Genomic DNA, 21,064 nt, shown 5'->3' on the forward strand with positions numbered 1-21,064 from the left:
CTTTGTTTCCTGAATAGGTCAATTATGAAATTGCTTTTATCAGGCTTGATTTTTTTACCCAAGATCTGTGATAGAGTGGCCAAAAAAATTGATGGAGACTTTCCATCACAATCTCGCTCCAGCCCACACTGCTTTAAATTTTCGAAGGCTCTGCTCCAACATGTCAACAGCATTTGACCATCCCACCAGGCCAATGAGCTTGTGGAGTAGGGACATTAGATTTCCTGCCTTCTGGTTCCATTTCTGTTAAGGAACCACACAATGAATGGGGGTTCAGAAGGCCTGCTAGTTCACTGCTTGAAGAGAGGCAACCCAACTGGTATTCTGTCTGCCACCACAAATATTCATAACCTCAAAGCTTATGTCCTACCTAAAATGTTATCTTAGGGGTACGTTGGGGGTTGTCTTAAATGAACTTCCTACTTTAGTAGTATTGCAGTGGATATACCATTGCAATATCATCCCATTTTCATGGGAACAACCGGAATTTTCACCTAGAATCTTACCACTACAAGTTGCAATCTAATGTGCTGTACTCACAGCAGGGTTGGTAGCAAGTAGAAATCCTACAGGAATCCTATTACTGTTGTAATCTTATCTCAAAAGAAAATCACTTGATTGTGTCTGCTGTATTTTTGTTCTTGGATATAAGAAGAGTAGACAGACATTTTATTATTGAATTAATAACTTTTTTAAACTAAAATTTAAGAAGTTATTTTTTAAAAAAACGCCGGGTAGACCCGGAGGCTTGTGTTGCTAGGTTACCTGGGTAGGGTTTTTTCTCTATTTAAACGCGCAGGCGATTAACCCGAGGCACTTCGGCAGAAGAGCCTCCCACCCGCCCTCCTCCTCTAACCTAAATAATAAGACCCGTTGCGGCAAGCAGGTAAGTGCTGCGTTTTGCTTGTTTGGTTTCTTTACATTTAGTTTTTTTTTAAAGAAAGCTAGCTTTTTAGAGGGATGGCAGTGCAGGCAGTGCAATGTTCCTCTTGCAACATGTACGAGGTGAGGGAAGCCATTAGCGTCCCTGCTGAGTACACTTGCAAGAAGTGCACCCATCTCCAGCTCCTCCAAGCCCGTGTTAGGGAACTGGAGCTGGATTTGGATGAACTGCGGATCATTCGGGAGGCAGAGAGGGTCATAGATCAGAGCTTTAGGGAAGTAGTTACTCCGAAAGTTCAAGATAGATGGGTGACAGTGAGGGGGAGTGGGAGGAGGAAGCCAGTGCAGGGACCCCCTGCGGTCATTCCCCTCAAGAACAAGTATACCGTTTTGAATACTTGTGGGGGGGATGACTTACCAGAGGCAAGCAACGAGGTTCAGGCCTCTGGCACGGAGCCTGGCCCCGTTGCTCAGAAGGGAAGGGTGGAAAAAGGTAGAGCGATAGTTCTTGGGGACTCGATAGTGAGGGGTACAGACAGACGGTTTTGTGGGGGCGACAGTGACTCACGTTTGGTATGTTGCCTCCCAGGTGCAAGGGTACGTGATGTCGCTGATCGTGTTTTCCGGGTCCTTAAGGGGGAGGGGGAGCAGCCCCAGATCGTGGTCCACGTTGGCACCAACGATATAGGTAGGAAGAGGGGTGAGGATGTCAGGCAGGCTTTCAGGGAGCTAGGTTGGAAGCTCAGAGTTAGAACAAACAGAGTTGTAGTCTCTGGTTTGTTACCCGTGCCACGTGATAGAGAGTCGAGGAATAGGGAGAGAGAGCAGTTAAATGCGTGGCTACAGGGATGGTGCAGGAGGGAGGGATTCCGGTTTCTGGACAACTGGGGTTCTTTCTGGGGAAGGTGGGACCTCTATAAAAAGGATGGTCTACACCTGAACCTGAGGGGCACCAGTATCCTTGGGGGGAGGTTTGCTGGTGCTCTTTGGGAGGGTTTAAACTAACTCCGCCGGGGCATGGGAACCTGGACTGTAGCTTTAGGGTACAGGACCTTGAGTGTAGGGAGGTTATGAATAATGCAGCGATCTCGAAGGAGGGTGCCTGTAAACAGAAGGGTGGATTGAAGTGTGTATACTTCAATGCCAGAAGTATAAGAAATAAGGTAGGTGAACTTGCAGCGTGGGTTGGTACCTGGGACTTCGATGTTGTGGCCATTACAGAGACGTGGGTAGAACAGGGACAAGAATGGCTGTTGCAAGTTCCAGGGTTTAAATGTTTTAGTAGGATCAGACATGGGGGTAAAAAAGGGGGAGGTGTGGCATTACTTGTCAAAGATAGTATTACAGCAGTGGAATGGACGATGGAAGAGGACTTGCCATCTGAGGTAGTTTGGGCTGAGGTTAGAAATAGGAAATGTGAGGTCACCCTGTTAGGTGTTTTCTACAGGCCTCCTAATAGTCCTAGAGAAGTAGAGGATAATATTGCGAGGATGATTCAGGAAAAGAGTGAAGGTAGCAGGGTGGTTGTTATGGGGGACTTTAACTTTCCAGATATTGAATGAGAGAGCTATAGCTCGAGTTCATTAGATGGGTCGGTGTTTATCCAATGTGTGCAGGAGGGTTTCCTGACACAATATGTAGACAGGCCAACAAGAGGTGAGGCTATACTGGATTTGGTTCTAGGTAATGAACCAGGCCAGGTGTTAGACTTGGAGGTAGGTGAGCACTTCGGGGACAGTGACCACAACTCGGTGACTTTTACTTTAGTGATGGAGAGGGATAAGTGTGCGCCGCAGGGCAAGAGTTATAGCTGGGGGCAGGGAAATTATGATGCAGTGAGGCATGACTTAGGATGTGTGGATTGGAAAAACAGGCTTCAAGAGAAGAACACTAATGAGATGTGGGGATTGTTCAAGGAGCAGCTACTACGTGTCCTCGATAAGTATGTACCAGTCAGACATGGTGTAAAGGGCCTTGTGAGGCAGCCGTGGTTTAGTAAGGAATTGGAATCCCTTGTGAAAGGGAAGAAGGCGGCGTATGTAAAGATGAGGCGTGAAGGTTCAGTAGGGGCGATAGAGAGTTATAAGGTAGCCAGGAAGGATCTAAAGAGAGAGCTAAGAGAAGCGAGAAGGGGACATGAAAAGTCTTTAGCTGGTAGGATTAGGGAAAACCCAAAGGCTTTCTATAGGTATGTCAGGAATAAAAGGATGACTAAGGTAGGTATCGGTCCAGTCAAGGATAGTAGTGGGAAGTTGTGTGTGGAGGCGCAGGAGATTGGAGAGACACTGAATCAATACTTTTCATCAGTATTCACTCAGGAACAGGACACTGTTGCTGATGTGAATATGGAGTCACAAATGATTAGAATGGATGGCCTGGAAATATGCAGGGAAGAGGTTTTGGGAATATTGGAAAGGATGAAAATAGATAAGTCTCCTGGGCCTGATGGCATTTACCCTAGGATCCTATGGGAAGCTAGGGAGGAGATAGCAGAGCCATTGGCCTGGATTTTTATGTCGTCATTGTCAACGGGAATAGTACCAGAGGACTGGAGGATAGCGAATGTGGTCCCCTTGTTCAAGAAAGGGAGTAGGGATAGCCCTAGTAACTATAGGCCAGTGAGTCTGACTTCAGTGGTGGGCAAAGTCATGGAGAGAATGGTAAGGGATAAGATTTATGAACATCTGGATAGGAATAACGTGATCAAGGATAGCCAGCATGGTTTTGTGAAGGGCAGGTCGTGCCTCACAAACCTTATTGAGTTCTTTGAGAAGGTGACTAAGGAAGTGGACGAGGGTAAAGCAGTAGATGTTGTGTATATGGATTTTAGTAAGGCGTTCGATAAGGTTCCCCATGGTAGGCTAATGCTAAAACTACGGAGGTATGGCATTGAGGATACATTAGAGGTTTGGATTAGGAATTGGCTGGCTGGAAGGAGACAGAGGGTAGTAGTTGATGGACTATGTTCATCTTGGAGTGCAGTTACTAGCAGTGTACCACAAGGATCTGTTTTGGGACCATTGCTTTTTGTTATCTTTATAAATGATCTAGAGGAAGGGCTTGAAAGCTGGGTAAGCAAGTTTGCGGATGACACAAAAGTCGGTGGAGTTGTGGATAGTGAGGAAGGAAGTGGTAGGTTACAGCGGGATATAGATAAGTTGCAGAGCTGGGCAGAAATGTGGCAAATGGAATTCAATGTAGCTAAGTGTGAAGTCATTCACTTTGGTAGGAGTAACAAGAAGATGGATTACTGGGCTAATGGTCGGCTACTTGGTAGTGTGGATGAGCAGAGGGATCTTGGTGTCCATGTACACAGATCTCTGAAAGTTGCCACCCAGGTAAATAGTGCTGTGAGGAAGGCATATGGTGTACTGGGCTTTATTGGTAGAGGAATTGAGTTCCGGAGTCCTGAGGTCATGTTGCAGTTGTATAAGACTCTGGTGCGGCCTCATCTGGAGTATTGTGTGCAGTTTTGGTCGCCATACTATAGGAAGGATGTGGAGGCATTGGAACGAGTGCAGAGGAGGTTTACCAGGATGTTGCCTGGAATGGTAGGAAAATCTTATGAGGAAAGGCTGAGGCACTTGGGGCTGTTCTCATTGGAGAAGAGAAGGTTTAGGGGAGATTTGATAGAGGTGTACAAGATGATTAGGGGTTTAGATAGGGTCGACACTGAGAACCTTTTACCGCTAATGGAGTCAGGTGTTACTAGGGGACACAGCTTTAAATTAAGGGGTGGTAGGTATAGGACAGATGTTAGGGGTAGATTCTTTACACAGCGAGTTGTGAGTTCATGGAATGCCCTGCCAGTAGCAGTGGTGAACTCTCCTTCTTTATGGTCATTTAAGCGGGCATTGGATAGGCATTTGGAAGTTATTGGGCTAGTATAGGTTAGGTAGGATTCAGTCGGCGCAACATCGAGGGCCGAAGGGCCTGTACTGCGCTGTATCTTTCTATGTTCTATGTTCTATGTTCTAAAGAGAACAGGGAGACAAAGTCCATAGACCTTGCATGAACCAGCTCTTTAAACAAGTATCATTACCTAGTGCCAATCTGCTGCTGTACACCCATACCCTTATACATTGTTTTATTCCAAATAATCATCTAATCTCTTAACTGAATCCCACCCACTTCCAGGCAGTACATTCCAAACCTTCAATACTCAATGAGTGAAGAAAGCTTTTCCTGACTTCACCTTTGCTTCTTTTGCAATCACTTTAAATCGATGTGCTTCTGATCTTGTTCCTTTTATGAATGGAAACAATTTTCCATGATCTCCTCTTAGCTTTCTTTTCCCTTCGGAGAATAATCCAAACTTCTTCAATCTATCCTTATAACCGAAGTCACTCATCCTTGGAGCCATTCTTGTCAACTATTTCTGTGTTATCTCTAATGTGTTTTTCACTTCCTTCCTATAATATGTCACCCAAAATTGTAATAAATAATGTAAATCTTCCTGTTTATATACTTTGGTTGGAGATGTGGATGATATGGAAATATGTAGAATAAATAATGTCATAGAAGACAATTTTAAATGTCAATGTCAGACAGACGTTGCTGGAGAAACTCACAAGGTTTGGGGGCATCTGTAGACGGAAAGCAGAGTTAATATTTCAGGACCACTGAAGATGGGTCATTGCCTCAATAGAAGTTTTCAAAACATCAATGAACTGTAGATGGTGAAAATCTGAAACACAAGCAGAAATGGAAATTGCTGGAGAAACTCAGCAGGTCTGGCAGAATCTTTGGAGACAACACAGAGTTAACATTTCAGGTAGGCTGAAGAAAGCTTGTTGGAGCTGAAATGTTAACTCTGTGTTGCCTCTACAGTTGCTGCCAGTCCTGCTGACTTCCTCCAGCAATTTCGGTTTCTGTTTTTGTTTCAGTTTTCCAGCATTTGCGGTTCATTGTTGCTTCAAAAAAATTCATTGAGACAGATTTGAATGAAAACCAATCAGCTGTGACCATTTTTGCACAATTAGCTTAGATCAAGTGTGACAGAGGAGAGATTACTGTCTAAAATGCTACATTTGAATAATTAAAAGGGAATGCAGATAAGCTATTCTTATACCATGAGAGATAGATGCTTAATCCAAAATATTGTGTTAGCTTTCTCAACAATAAAGTAAACAGCTAGCAGACTACAGCGATGACTTGTATTCACATACAAACAGTTAATTCGGCTGTTTAATTCTTAAGTCTTAAAATGACTCAATATAGTGTCAGTCCGTGCTCGACTTATTGAATAACTCTCCATAAATGGAAAAATAATTACTTTGAAGAATGAGTTGAGGCAGAATTCTGTCATTGTGTTAAATGATCTAAGAGAGCTATTTGCATCTTTATTCTTTCTTTCACGATTTTGAGACCTCCCAATATACTTTATAATTGGTAAAACATATTTAAAGGATATCTAATGTTGTATTTTATGTTCAGCAAGGTCCCACAAATAACAATGAGATAGAGATCAGTGATATTTATTGGGTTAGTAGAGATTCTGTGAAGTCCCTTTTGTTCATAATGAGCTCCCCAACATTGCTCCGAGGATCATGGTGCAATGGTGAGAGAAGTAGTTCATGACATATAAATGACAGAAAGCCTGAGTCCAAAACCCACCGTAGCAATTTCCAGTACAGGGTGGAAACAAATGGTCAGCAACCTCTCCGCAGGAGACAAGAGGAGAAAAATGTCATTGTTTCGCTGCCAAATTATAAATGTATTTTCAAGTAGAATGTAGTCCTGAATTGCTTAGAATGACCTGTGCAGAATGGACACTTGCAGGAGTTTGTGGAGTGAGTCAGGCACCAGCTTTTTGCTACTTCACTATAACAAAACTTTACATCTCTAAAAAAGCAAGTGGAAAATTGGGAGAAAAATACAAAACCAATTTGAACAAATGTTAGCATGATTAAGAGCTTTAAGGATGTTAAATTATTCAATTTTCTTGGACAAACCAACTTTGTTTAGGAATTAATTAATTTGGAATTGGTTGGGAAACCAAAATTACCGAGACAAGTTTGTCGCCTTGAGATTTTATTGAGCTCGATTATGTACAGCAGTGTTTTCTGGCACATATGCTGTCAGTCTGGCAATTTCACAGTGAACTGCCTTTTACTTTGTGCCGCAAGAGGCTAGCTAGACCTTTAGCAAATTCTGTCAAGATGTACTACTATTTCACAAATGTCTTACTTAAAATGCCTTAGGCAATAGCTTTCAAAGTTCTTGAACAAAACTAGAATGTTTCATGAGAATAGTTACCAACATTGGAAATAAGGATTGCTTTGTTCAATGCTTTGATTTGAATCTAGAAAATGGACTTATGTAACATCCAGGAAGTTTGGGTTCAAGGTGGAAAGTTCATTTAAGTACATCATTATTGTAGAACCACATTTGTTTTGTTGGCAATCGTATTTCTAGCCATATCAGGCAATTAACTACATTGCTACACATGCTTTTATTTTTATGGATACAATTTTGAATTATGTTGACAAATGATTACTGTGGGACTAGTTTAGTTTGGGAACATGGTCAGCATGGACTAGTTGGACCAAAGACTCTGTTTCCATGCTGTATGACTCTATAACTCTGTATTATTCTTATGTATAAATTGACATTGAAGCATCATTCAGCTTTTTGTAATTCAGTAAAATATGTATATTTGGGTTCATTGCTGACCCTGCTTCCAATATCTTCATTAAAATAAAAACTTGTGTACCAATGTAATTAATTGTCTGATATAGCTAGAAATATGATTTTCTATAAAACTAATGTGGTTCTACAATATTAATCAATTTGAATGGATAAGGACTGCATTCTTCATGCAGATGTAACATACTTCTTAATTGTATATAAAAATTATATGGGCCCAGATTTTTGAAATCAGCAATGATGCTGAATATGTTTTATCCATAAAGATTTTTGTAACCAAATCTTTTATGATTTTTCAACCAGAAATTCTAGGTTTGACTGAAGAATCCAAAAATGAGTGCTGACATCAGCAAGCAAATCATCAGATACTGCCTTATAGAGGTTTACAAAATTATGAGAGACATGGATGAGGTAAATAGGCAAAGTCTTTTCCCTGGGGTTGGGGAGTCCAGAACTGGAGGGCATAGGTTTAGGGTGAGAGGGGAAAGATGTAAAAGAGACCTACGGGGCAACCTTTTCACAAAAGGTGGTGCGTGAATGGAATGAGCTGATGGAAGAAGTGGTGGAGGCTGGTATAAATACAACATTTAAGAAGCATTTGGATGGGTATATGAATAGGAAGGGTTTGGAGGGATATGGGCCAGGTGCTGGCAGGTGGGACTAGATTGGGTTGGGATATCTGGTCTTCATGGACAGGTTGGACTGGAGGGTTTGTTTCCATGCTGTACATCTCTATGACTCTATGAGATACAAGCCATGATTGGAGGTGCCGGTGTTGGAATGTTAAAAAACACACAACACCAGGTTATAGTTTAACAGGTGTATTTGGAAACACTAGCTTTTGGAGCACCACTCCTTCATCAGGTGGTTGTGGAATTTAAGATCGTAGGACATAGAATTTATAGCAAATTTATAGTGATGTAACTGAAATTATATATTGAAAAAGACATGGATTGTTTGTTAAGTCTCTCATCTTTTAGAATGACCATGTTGGTTTCAGAACTTTGGAACAGCACTCCGAAAGCTAGTGTTTCCAAATAAATCTGTTGGACCATAACCTGGTGTTGTGTGATTTTTACCATCAGATACAAGAATTACATATGGACATGTGAATGTACAAATTCACAGCAGGGTTAGGCAGCTCAGCCCTCTGATTTTGTTGTGTTGTTCAATAGACCATGGCTGATTTGAATATTCCCCATTCTGCCTACAACTTACAATCTTCACCACCTTGCTTCTCGAGTATCTATTTACCCCCATCTTAAAGATATTCAAGGACTCAGCTTTCACCATCTTGTGAAGCTGCAAGTTCTAATGACTCACAAATCTCGAGAGAAAAAAAAGCTTATCTCTGTTTTAAATGGATGATCCCTTATTTGTAAATAGTGTCCCCAGTTTAGATTCTCCCACAAGCAGCAACATCCTTTGCGTACCCATCCTATTAAGACCCCTCAGGACTTTATGTTCCAATCAAGTTGGCAGGAGACTGAATGGTTAGCACTACTGCCTCACAGTGCCAGGGGTCTGGGTTTGATTCCAGTCTCAGGTGACTGTCTGTGTGGTGTTTGCACATTCTCCCTGTGTCTGTGTGTGCTTCCTCCCACAATCCAAAGATGTGTGAGTTAGGTGTATTGGCCATGCTAAAGTTGACTATGGATGTGTAGGTTAGGTGCATTAGTCAGGGATAAATGTAAAGTAATAGGGTAGGGGAATGGGTTTGGGTAGGATACTCTTCAGAGGGTCAGTATGGACTTGTTGGATCTCTTTCTTGTCTAAACTCCAGCTGATAGAAGCCTAAGCTATCCAATTTTTTCTCATACAAACTTGGGCATTCCAGCTATTGGTTCAGTAAGCCCTTTCTGACTGCTCCTTCATTAAAAATAAGCAGATCAATCCAAAAGACAGTAATCCTGATGTGGCCTCACCAATGGCTCAGGATCATTGAAGCATAATCTTCCTACTTTTGTATTCATTTTCCCTTGCAATAGATTTCCTAATTAGTTGCTGCACCTGCATTATAAAACCATGTGATTCATGCAATGTACATACTGAAATCCCTTTGTATCTCAAATGTATCTGCAGTATCTTACCATTCAGATAACATGCTTCTTTTCCATTCCTCATGCCAAAATGGACAATTTCATCTTTTCTAGCAATATGCTTCATTTCCCAGATCTTTGCCTACACAATTAATCTATTTGTATCTCTTCATAGCCTCCTTATTACCTCTTCACAACTTATTTTTGAATCATAGAATCCCTACAGCGCAGAAAGAGGTCATTTGGCCCATCAAGTCCACACTGATCCTTCATAGAGCATCGCACCCATTGCTGTAACCCCACATGAAGTTTTTACCATGGCTAACCCCGTATCCTGCACATACCTAGACACTAAAAGGCAATTTTTAGCATGGCAAATCCATCTAACCTGCACATCTTTGGACTATGGGAGGAAATTTGAGTACTTGGAGGAAACCCATGCAGGCATGGGACAACATGCAAATTCCACACAGATAGGCACCCAAGGCTGAAAATGAGTCCCTGGTGCTGTGAGGCAGCAGTGCTAACCACTGTGCCACTCTTTCCCTACCTACCTTTGTGTCATCAGCAAATTTAGCAACCATGCTTACAGTTCCTTTATCATTTATATAAACTGTAAAATACTGAGGCTTCAGCTCTGATCCATATTGCATATCACTCATTACATCTTACTAATCAGATAATGATCCATTTATGTCTATTTTTTGTTTTCTGTTAGTCAATCTTCTATCCATGCTGATATGTTACCAACGATACCATGAGCCTTTATTTTTGTGAATAACCTTTGATATGAACTCTTATCAAATGTCTCTACGTTTAGTATGTCTACTGGTTCTTCCATATTTACAACACAATCTCCTTATCAATTGTTTAAACATGACTTCCCTTTTATAAATCTATGTTCACTCTGTCTGATTAGCATAACTTTCTAAGTGCCATACTATAAAACCTTTAATAATAGCTTCTAACACCTTCCCAATGACAGATGATAAGCTAAGTAGTGTATAACTTAATAGCATCCTCTCTTTGTACCCTTCCCTGTTTGAATAAAGAAGTTCCATTCAGAACATTCCAACCTGTTGGAATCTTTACCAAATCTAGGGATCATGCAATATTTAAATCTGATGCATCAACTATCTCACTAGCCATTTCTTTTAAGACTCAGGATAAAGTCTGTTAGGACTCGTGGATTGTCAACCCATAGCTCTAACGACTTATTCAGTGCCACCTTCCTGGTCATTTTTTAAAAAAATTTCCCCCACTCTGGGGTGTTACTTTGTTTTTCGTGAAATGCCTGATCAAATCATTTGTCAACTCCTTATTTTGCATTATTAACTTACTAGGCTGACCTTATATATTACCTGTGCTCACATCATAAATACTTTTCCTTTTTAAAGTGTCCGTAGAAACTCTTCCTATTTTCTGTAATATTTCTAGCTAACTTTGAATGGTTAGCTTGGATGATTGTTTTACGATACACAATGATGTCACCAGCATGAGTTCAATTCCTGCACAAGCTGAAGTTAACAAGACGGACTCTCCTTCTAAACCTCTCCCTTCACCTGAGGCATAATAACTCTTAGGCTAAACCACTATAATTCATATCTCTCTTTCTCTCTCTCTCTCATGAGAGAGCAGCCTTATGGTCTGATAAGAATATGGTAATTTTAGCTCATTTTAAATTTTCCCTCTTTAACCTAATTTTTAAAAATACTCTGCCCAATCTTCTGTCCTGTCACTCATCTCTGATTATTTTATGATTGCTTGATGCTAATAGAGGCTTCTAACACAGAAGGAGACTATGTGTCCTCACCAACAAAGTCAGAAATTACCGGAAAAGCAAGACCATGTGATCTCACCTGTGGCAAGAGAATATTTGACAATTATTGCCTGGGTCCTTGATACTTGCTCCTTTGCCAGGCTCAACAGCTGGAATAGATTTCATTTGGGCTTGCAAACTTATCCACTTTTCAAGTTGCTAACTCTGCTATTACTTGATGTGGAGGTGCCAGTGTTGGACTGGGGTGGACAAAGTCAAATGACACCATGTTATAGTTCAACAGGTTTATTTGAAATCATAGAAGTTTCATTAACACAGCTCCTTTGTCAGGTGCTAGTACCTGTTCCCTCACTCTCTATGTTAATTTCTTCTAATATTTCACTGTCCTCCACCCTAATGTGTATTTGTGTCATTCTTTCCATCAGAAAGACTGATGTAAAGTATTTATTGAGAACATTAGCCATGACTTCCAGATTATCTGCATGATCCCTAAAGCATCCTTTTCTTTTCCTAGCTATTCTCTTGTTTTTAATACAGTTAAGAAAACATTTGAGTTTTCCTCCATTCTACTTGCCAATGCTTCCTCATGCACTCTATTTGCATTCCTAATTTATTTTCTAAAAGCCTCTCTGTGCCTTTTACATTCCTTTAGGGAGCTCTTGCTGTCTGCTATAAGCGTCTCTTTTTTAAAAAAATCCTAACATTTATGTCCCATGATATCCTGGGTTCTCCAGTCTTGGGACCATGCTTTGTCTTTATGGGAACATACTTGGCCTGTACTCTCTCACTATTTTTTGCTTGAATGCTTCTCACATAGTTTTGTCTGCAAGTAACTGCTCCAAGTTCACTTTGGTCAAATTTTATCATAGCTTAGTAAAGTTATCTGTGCAGTTTAGAACTTTTATACTCAGCCCATTCTTATCTTTTTCCATAACCAGCCTACATATAACTGAGTTGTGGTCACTATCTCCAAAATGCTCTCCTATTTATATGCCTTCTGCCTGCCTGGCCTCGTATACAAATATTAGGCTCAGAACTGTTCTCTCTTCTGTTGGTCTGTCGAGGAACTTTTGGAGGTAATTTGAGAATATTTCTCCCTCCCTGCCACTCACGTTAAAACAATCCTCTTTAATATTTGCATAGTTGAATTCCTCTAACATTGCTGCATATTTTTCTTACACTTCTCTGAAATTCAATTATACATCTGATCCTCTCTCCACACCTGACTGATTGGTAACCCATATCTGAACAATCTGTTTGCTCCACCCTTCTTTCTGATTGTAATATATCTGTTATGTATATTGTTTAAATATCCTTTAGATGGAATGCCACTGCACCTCCATTAACCTATGCATCAGCCTTATTTGCCAGTTCACTTCAGTTAGCTTTATGTTCATGTCCTCATAATTGCAACTATTTGAATTTAAGATACTCATCTTGAACCCAGCCATATTTTCCTCAAACTGAGTGTAAAATTCAATCATATTATGGTCAATGCCACCTCGGGCTGCCTTCAATATGAAGTCATTAATTAATCCTATCTCATTGCACAATATCAGATAAATGTTGCATGGTCTCCAGATGGATCTAGAAAGTCCTGTTCCAAGTAACTACTATGAAAATATTTGGACAAATCTTCATCTAGGAACTTTGTCCATTTCAACCATTTTGGTTGACATGTAGATTAAAAGTCCCCATGATTATCATCTCACTTTTTTGATAAGCTCACTATATATTTCTTCATACTCCATTCAGCCATGTAGTTACTGATAGTGCAAACTATTCCCACAAGTAACTTCATGCATTGATCCTTTCAGCTGTCTACTCAAACTGCTTCTCGAAGGTTGGAGGATGGACGAAGGTTGGACACTCCCCAAAAGTGGGAATTAAACAAGTTTTTATAAAAAGAGGTTACAATAAGAGTAAGGTTAACACCTTACAAGCTGGTACTGCAAAACACATTGCGGCAGACATGAATCTAGAATGCCCTCCATGTCCATGTCAGCAGAAATGAATGGAGAGAACTTTGAACATCCTAAGGCCTGTGTCAACTCTTGAGAGCCAACTAGAGTATAAATAGAACTTGTTGGGAAAACAGGTCTTGTAGCATGTGTGGAGAGAAAACAAAGTTAATGTTTTAGATCTGGTTACCCTTCTTTAGAACCCTTCTGTTCTGAAGAAGGGTCACTGGAGACAAAACATTAACTTTGCTTTCTCTCCACATATGTTGCCAGACCTGCTGAGCTTTCCCCGCAATTTGTTTTTGTTTCTGATTTCCAGCATTGCAATTTTTTGGTTTATTTTCGTAGAGTATAAATAGGTTCTTGTGAAAGGATAACAGAAATACCTAAAATGGAAGATTTCTGTTTATTATTGAAGAATGAAATGAAAACAAGAATATGTAGAAAGTTGGATGATTTTCTTTACAAATTGGACAGAAGTAGGATACAGACGTTGGACTGAGATCGGCCAGATGTAGGAGACAGACATGGGATACAGATGTGGATCAAAATCAGAGAGACATCAGACCAAAATTAGACAGACATGGAACAAAGCCGGGCAAAAATGGGACAGAATGTTAGACAGAATTCTATTCAGCCAGTCTAATACTGAGATTATTTGAATAAATGTGAATTTAACCTGCATACTTGAGTCCTCTTGTGGTTTGTCGGAGGAGAATAACTACAACACCCCAGTTTCACAAAGGTAACTGTGTAGTCAGGCCAATTTTAATGATCCAAGTCTCCCAGTAAATAAGTGAATGGGTATCTAATTTAGTGAATAGATGTGTGAGTAGTAGATGAGTTGGTGAATGGGTAGTTTTGGGGATTGGAAATTAGTCAGATCAGAGTGTAGCCAACTGTTTAGATGGTAATTGGGTTGGATTGAGGGTGTAGCTGGGAGTTCGGTGGTGTGATTTTGCCTTCAAATGAATGGTTTTCTGGATGTGGCATTATACATTTATGTTATCTTCCATGACATGAGAAATTGGGTGTAATATTGTGGTATTGAAGAATGCAACTGATGTTCATTGTAACAAGCTATTATGGACAAGATAATATTCTGCAGAGGCATATGTGACTGGGCTGATAGTAGACTAACAGTTTAACATGGAGCAGCAAACATCCAATGGAGTGTCATGCTTCAAGTGTTCCGTGGTAAGGTGGAGTGTAAGATCTTTATACCTGCCAATCATATGTTCTGATGTAGGGATGAAGGCACAAGTATGCCTCTTAAAGGTAAGCTGACAGCCTGACTGTATCCCAAAAACAGGGATAGCTGGAATTACATTGGTATGTGTTGTCAATTTGTTAATAATAAAAACAGGCCGAGGAGAGTTTACAAAACAAACATCTTGAACTTCAATGTAACACTTTCAATTGTTTATAATGCATCCTGATCTGCTGATTGTAGACTTGTCTGGTGAGTAATGCACTGTTCTCTGTTGCATTTGTTGGACAACTTGGCTGTCTTGCTGATAGTTGCTGTCACTCACCATCACTACAACTTCAACACAGTCAACATCAAAGTCAGAAGTTCTTGCTTATTCTCTTCATGCATGATTGGCATGCTGAACTTTAGACTGAGCTGGCTTCTGTTCCTTTGCAATGGAACACCAAGATCAGTAACACTTTGCCTGATCTGGCTGATATGCATTTTTTTTAGAAATCCTTGCTGACATCCAAATATTTGTAGGATTTCTAATGCAAAATTTCTATCTAGTGTGTGGTTTTGATAGCATTGAATATGTTTACTTTCACCTGTCCCAGAATGGTTACAATATTAGTTGCTGGGCAATGTCTTTTGCACTTGACTTCCAAATGTATGTTGCATTGGGAATGCTAATCCCTCTCCATTGGTATTGCAAGAAAACACAGCAATGCGAGATGAAGATATTATGTTGTTGCTTGACAGTTAATTGATTGATTTATTGATTTGATAGCAATACCTACATTCTGCTAGACTATTTGAATGTGGATAACGGGGTGACAATGTGATATGGATCACTTTCTACTGGACACACATATTTTGAAATGGTTTTCTAGAGTACTGCAAACTATTGTCAGACATCTATTCTGAGATACTGATAAAAACTGAAAATAACACATGCTGTCATTGATACTCATGTTCATTGTGTCGCTAAGTCATTTAACAATGGGAAATTTGAGAAGTAATTTGACACAAAAATATTCTCTTCCCTATGCACTGTGAATAGGTCCATTTCTATTTTTAGGCAAAAGTGACGACCTGCAGATATTGGAGATTAGAGTCGAGAGTGTGGTGCTAGAAAAGCACAGCAGGTCAGACAGCATCTGGGGAGCAGGAAAATCAACATCTCAGGCAAAAGCCTTCATAGGAAAGATGAAGGGTTTTTGCCCGAAATGTCAGTTGTCCTGGTCCTTGGATGCTGCCTAACCTGCTACGTTTTTCCAGCACCATACTCACGACCCATTTCTATTTTTGTCTAAGGAGAGAATGGAACACCATATGGATGTCAAGCTCCTTTTGCTTTTGGTGTTGATAGTCATACCTCATATGCATGAGCATATCTTTGAATATTTTGATTCATCCCTAATCAATACACAGATTCATGCTACTTATCTTGTGCTTTCGTTGGCCATGTGCTGCTGGTGTATTGCTGACATAATATTTTGGGGCAATGATTTTGACAATAAGACTTGTTTGCTCATGAAAACGACTTGTCGTGAGATAATTCCAGGTATCCCTGTTTTTGGGATACAGTCAGGCTGTCAGCTTACCTTTAAGAGTAATCTCATTGCAGTTTACCCAAAATAAAAAAAAATCTTCCCAAGGACTTTGGTTAATGCTGTCAGGCAGTTCCTGGATAAAGACATTTTGAAACTCTTGCAATTGCTCTTCTTGAGCAGTTGCTGACTGTAACTGTTCACACTTTTGGGGTCCAAATTGTAACAGATAAACCTTGAGATTATCTTCAACTTCATAGTCTTGAGCATCAACATGTCAATCAAGTGGAATATCTTGATCTTTGTGTGGGTTGCGTAATTACTCAGTGTGTCAGATGTAATTCTTCAGGTACTTAGCAACAGGAGTTGACCATTCAGCCCCATGAGCTTGCTCTGCCATCTAATATGATTGTGGCTAGACAAACACTTTCATCATTTTTAGACAACTATTAAAGTCAGAGCATCAGAAGATATACAGCACCGAAACAGACCCTTTGGTCCAACTTGTCCATGCCAACCAGATATCCTAAACTAATCTAGTCCCATTTGCCAGCGCTTGGCCCATATCCCTCTAAACCCTTCTTATTCATATATCCATCCATATGCCATTTTAATGTTGCAATCATACCAGCCTCCACCACTTCCTCCGGTAGCTCATTTCATACAAGTACCACCTCTGCATGAAAAAGTTGCCCTTTAGGGCCCTTTTAAATTTTTTTTCCTCTCACCATAAATCTATGCCCTCTAGTTCTGGACTTCCCCATCCCAGGGAAAATATCATGTCTATTTATCCTATCCATGCCCCTCATGATTTTATAAACCTCTATAAGGTCCCCCCTCAACCTCCAATGCAGGCCATCACCCTTCACACTATTATGATTAGAAATATATCAATCTCTATCTTAAACATATTCAAATACTGAGCTTCTGTGGTACTCTTGGGTAGAGAATTCCAATGCTTCAAAACTCTCTGAATTTAAAAAATAATCCTCCTTATCTCAGGTATAAGTGGCACATCCTTGTTTTTAAATTGTACCCTTGCTTCTTGAATCCCCAATCTGGAGAAACAACTTGCCTGCATTTGCCCTGTTTATCCCTTTAAGTATTTTGTAGGTTTCAATGAAATTGCCTCTCATTCTTCAAACCTTTATTATGTAAATTTCTGTTTGTTATTATAGGAAAAGTGTTATCCTATTGGAGAGTGTGCAACGGGATTTATAAGGGAAATGGACAGTTATGAAGATAGGCTGAAGAGGTTAAGACCAGAGAACAAACAGAAACAGGGGACTGAGTTGGATGATCATCCATGGTCATACTGAATGGGGACAGGCCATATGGGCTTCTCCTACTCCCATTTTCTATGTTTCTAGAAAATATAGGCCCAATTTGCTGAAATGCTTTTCATAAAGCAATCTTGCATTCCTGGGAACAAGTCTGCTGAACCTTTATCTCTCTCTGGCAATGATATCTTTCTTGAGTTAAGGATATCACTACTGCACAGAGTACTCCAGGTGGAGCCTAACCAATCCCATATACAACTGAAGCTAGACTTCACTAGGTTGTACTCAGATTTTTTCATGATAAAGGATAACATGCAATGGCTTGCCTAACAGCTTGCTGCACTTATATATTAGCCTTCAGTGGCTTATTGACAAACTCACCTCATTTCCTTTACTTGTTTACATTTTCTAACTGCTTACCATCAAAGAAGTACGCTGTGCATCTGTTCCTTCCACCAAAGTGGATCACCTCAGTTTTTTCACATAATACCCCATCAGCCATGTTCTTGCTGATGCACTATGCCTGTCCAAGTCCTCCTGAAACTGCTTTATATTTTGGTTGTAGCAGACACCCCACTTAGTTCTGCAAACTGAGAAACATTTCATTTTGTTCCCACATTCAAATCATTGATATGTGCTGTGAACAGCTGGAGCCCAAGTACTGAAGCTAACGGTGCCCCATCAATCACAGTCTGCGAATACTAGAATAACCTATCTATTCCTAATCAGATTTCTGCCTGTTAGCCAATCCTTCATTCATGCCAGAATATTACCTCCTATGCTATATGTTAATTTTACTATACATCTCCTGTGAAACCCTGATCAAAAGGCCTTCTGAAAATCCAGTTAACTATGTCCTTTACCAAATTTCTTTCGGAACATGTTCTAAAATTCCAAGTTTGTCAAACATGATTTCACATTTTCAGATCCATGTGGACTGGGTCAAATATGCTTATTGTTCTCTAAGTGTCCACTTAATACATCATTTTAATAAATTCTGGCATCTTCTTTGTTACTGATGTCAGGCCAACAGGTGTGTACTTCCTGGTTTTATCTCTTGCTCCTTTCTTAGATAGTGGTATGACAATTACCTCCACCCAATCTGCAGGAATCATTCCAGAATCTACAGAATATTTGGCTTTTATTTCACTCCAAAGTCATTTCCTTGCAGATTGTTAACTGATTTGATTGTATCATGTGTGATCTGTACTGCAACTGTAGCTGAGATTTGAATCTCATGAACTGTGGCCATAGTGAGATGGAGACTGGTTTCTCTGTCACTGCTGTTGGTATTTTGAGAGCATGATGATTTTGCATATTGCTATGGCAATGTAATTCTGCCAATGCACAGAAGTGACGATCTGTTAAATACAATTCAATGAACTGTCATGGCTGTATCAGAGAGCACCATTTGCTGAGGTACATTACTTTGAAGTTGTGTTCAGGTATGTTGTGCTGCTTTTTCAGGTTATAAGGTGCAAAAAGTTGTTAAAGATTCTGATCACCTTAAATATTGATATGGTGTGTGAGTTGTGATTCCCTATATATTCATATCTTCATTGCAGTTAGGATTTCAAAGTAGTGACAAATGTATGATAGCTAAATCTGTGAAGGATTTTCTTAAAATGAAATCAAGTTCAAAAAGTCATTCTAAAACAGTGACCTAATCTAGTATTGCTCACAAAGCAAGTGGCTGCAAATCTATGTTATGATGTGGAGGTGCAAGTGTTGTACTCGGGTGGACAAAGTCAGAAGTTGCATGACACCAGGTTATAGTCCAACAGGTTTATTTGAAATCGTGGGGTATGGATGGGTTGCGCTTCGGCGGGTCGGTGTGGACTTGTTGTGTTTCCACACTGTAAGTAATCTAATCTAATCTAATCAAAAATAATCTTTCGGAGCGTTGCTCCTTCGTCAGACTTCACCTGTCAAAGGAGCAGTGCTCCAAACGCTTATGATTTCAAATAACCCTGTTGGACTTTAACCTGGTGTCATGTGACTTCTGACTAGATCCATGTTGTTAATTGTTGGGAAATTGTTTATACTGTTTTGTTTACAACAGTTGGCTGAAAACAAAAGACTATTAGCTAGCTTCCAGTTCAGGGTGATCACAGGTTAATTTTGATTCAGAAAACCCAGAAATTAAAAGTTGTTATGGTAGATTGTAAGACAGCTAACTGAGGTAAAAAAGCAAGTTTTGTTTTATCTCCTTAAAGGAATATATGGAAAGTTCAGGAAATAAGTATCTCCAAGTACAAAAGTGATTAGTTTGTGAAACATCCAAACCAGGAGAGTTGGATTAGAATCTGCCGGTTGTGAGGAACTGTAAAAAATAAGCTGCTACACTGAAGCTCTGAAGTGTACCTAAAATTGTTGGCAAAATGGAACTTGCAAGGAGTTTGCATTCAAATGCTATCCCAACTTTGCTTTTCTTAAACATTGATAGGCCTATTGAATGTTTCTAGCATTTTCAGTTTGTATGAGGAGCAAACCGTCATGTCTGAAGTTCCACCAATGTATTTAAACTCCATTATATGTTTGCATCAGTGTGACATTTTTTCCATTTCCAACACCAACCCGTGTTCTTGTGAATTGAAGTTGTCAGTTTGTGGTGATGACACAGTAAGTCTGGACTGAGAGTTTCAGCTTCATTTTATGTAGATCTTTCACAGCCAAGATACTTTCATCCCATCGGTTTAAATTGGATTTAAACCCATTTCAAAAAGGTTAGCAATTAGTGTCGAATCCACTCACTCTTTCACTAAAATCATTTTTACCTTGAGCACAGACTGGGAAAAAAAAAGCAAACACCATCTGTATGAATTAAAGGTGCAATCAAGTAATATAGAATAAGCTGTTTAGCAAAACATTTTGTCTATATTGCTTATATCAATTTTACTTTTTAATATATAATGTAAAGTTCAGTACCAGAAGGATGCAAGTGGAAATCACAGCTATGTGTAGACATATTACAAGACTATTGTTTACTTCAAGTACACAATATATGGCCAAAGTGCAAAGATGACTATCAAAATGGTCCTCTGTGCATTTGCAAATGGGCCTAGTGTTGGCTTTTACTGGTGACAATAAATAAGATATAATGCACCAGTGCACGTGTGGTCAATATCATCCATGCAAGTACAGATACATTGTTATATGGAAGCATTTAAGACCATAAAACCATAAGACATGGGAGCAGAAATTAGGCCATTCAGCCCATTGAGTCTGCTCTGCCATTCTATCATGGCTGATAAATTTCTCAACCGTGTTCTCCCGCTTTCTCCCTGTAATCATTGATCCCCTTGGTACTCAAGAACCAATCTATCTCAGTCTTAAATTTCTAGCGCTGAGTATGGATGCATGTAAATTCTGATTTATCCACAGCCAATTCAGCTGCAGCTTTGGTATCTATCAAAGATTCTTTTGGATTCAGTGAGGTTCACTGTATGTGAACAATATCCATTTAGTCACGAGATATTGTTGACCTGATTACGCAGGCTGTCATACTTCCCTCCATAATACAGGTACAGATTGACTAGTTGCATTTGCAAGATTGTAGCTGCATGGCCCCCACTTCCTTGTTACTATCTGCAGCTGGTCTACTCTGCTAAACTGCTAAAGACTATGTTCCACACCGCACCAACCTGCAGTGTGAAAACATGGGCAGAACCATTTTTGTTGTGGATGTGATATTACTTCACTTTGTACTGACATGGTGCTGCAAACTTG

This window comes from Hemiscyllium ocellatum, chromosome 11 (genome assembly GCF_020745735.1).
Source record: "Hemiscyllium ocellatum isolate sHemOce1 chromosome 11, sHemOce1.pat.X.cur, whole genome shotgun sequence".
NCBI classification, from domain to species: Eukaryota; Metazoa; Chordata; class Chondrichthyes; order Orectolobiformes; family Hemiscylliidae; genus Hemiscyllium; species Hemiscyllium ocellatum.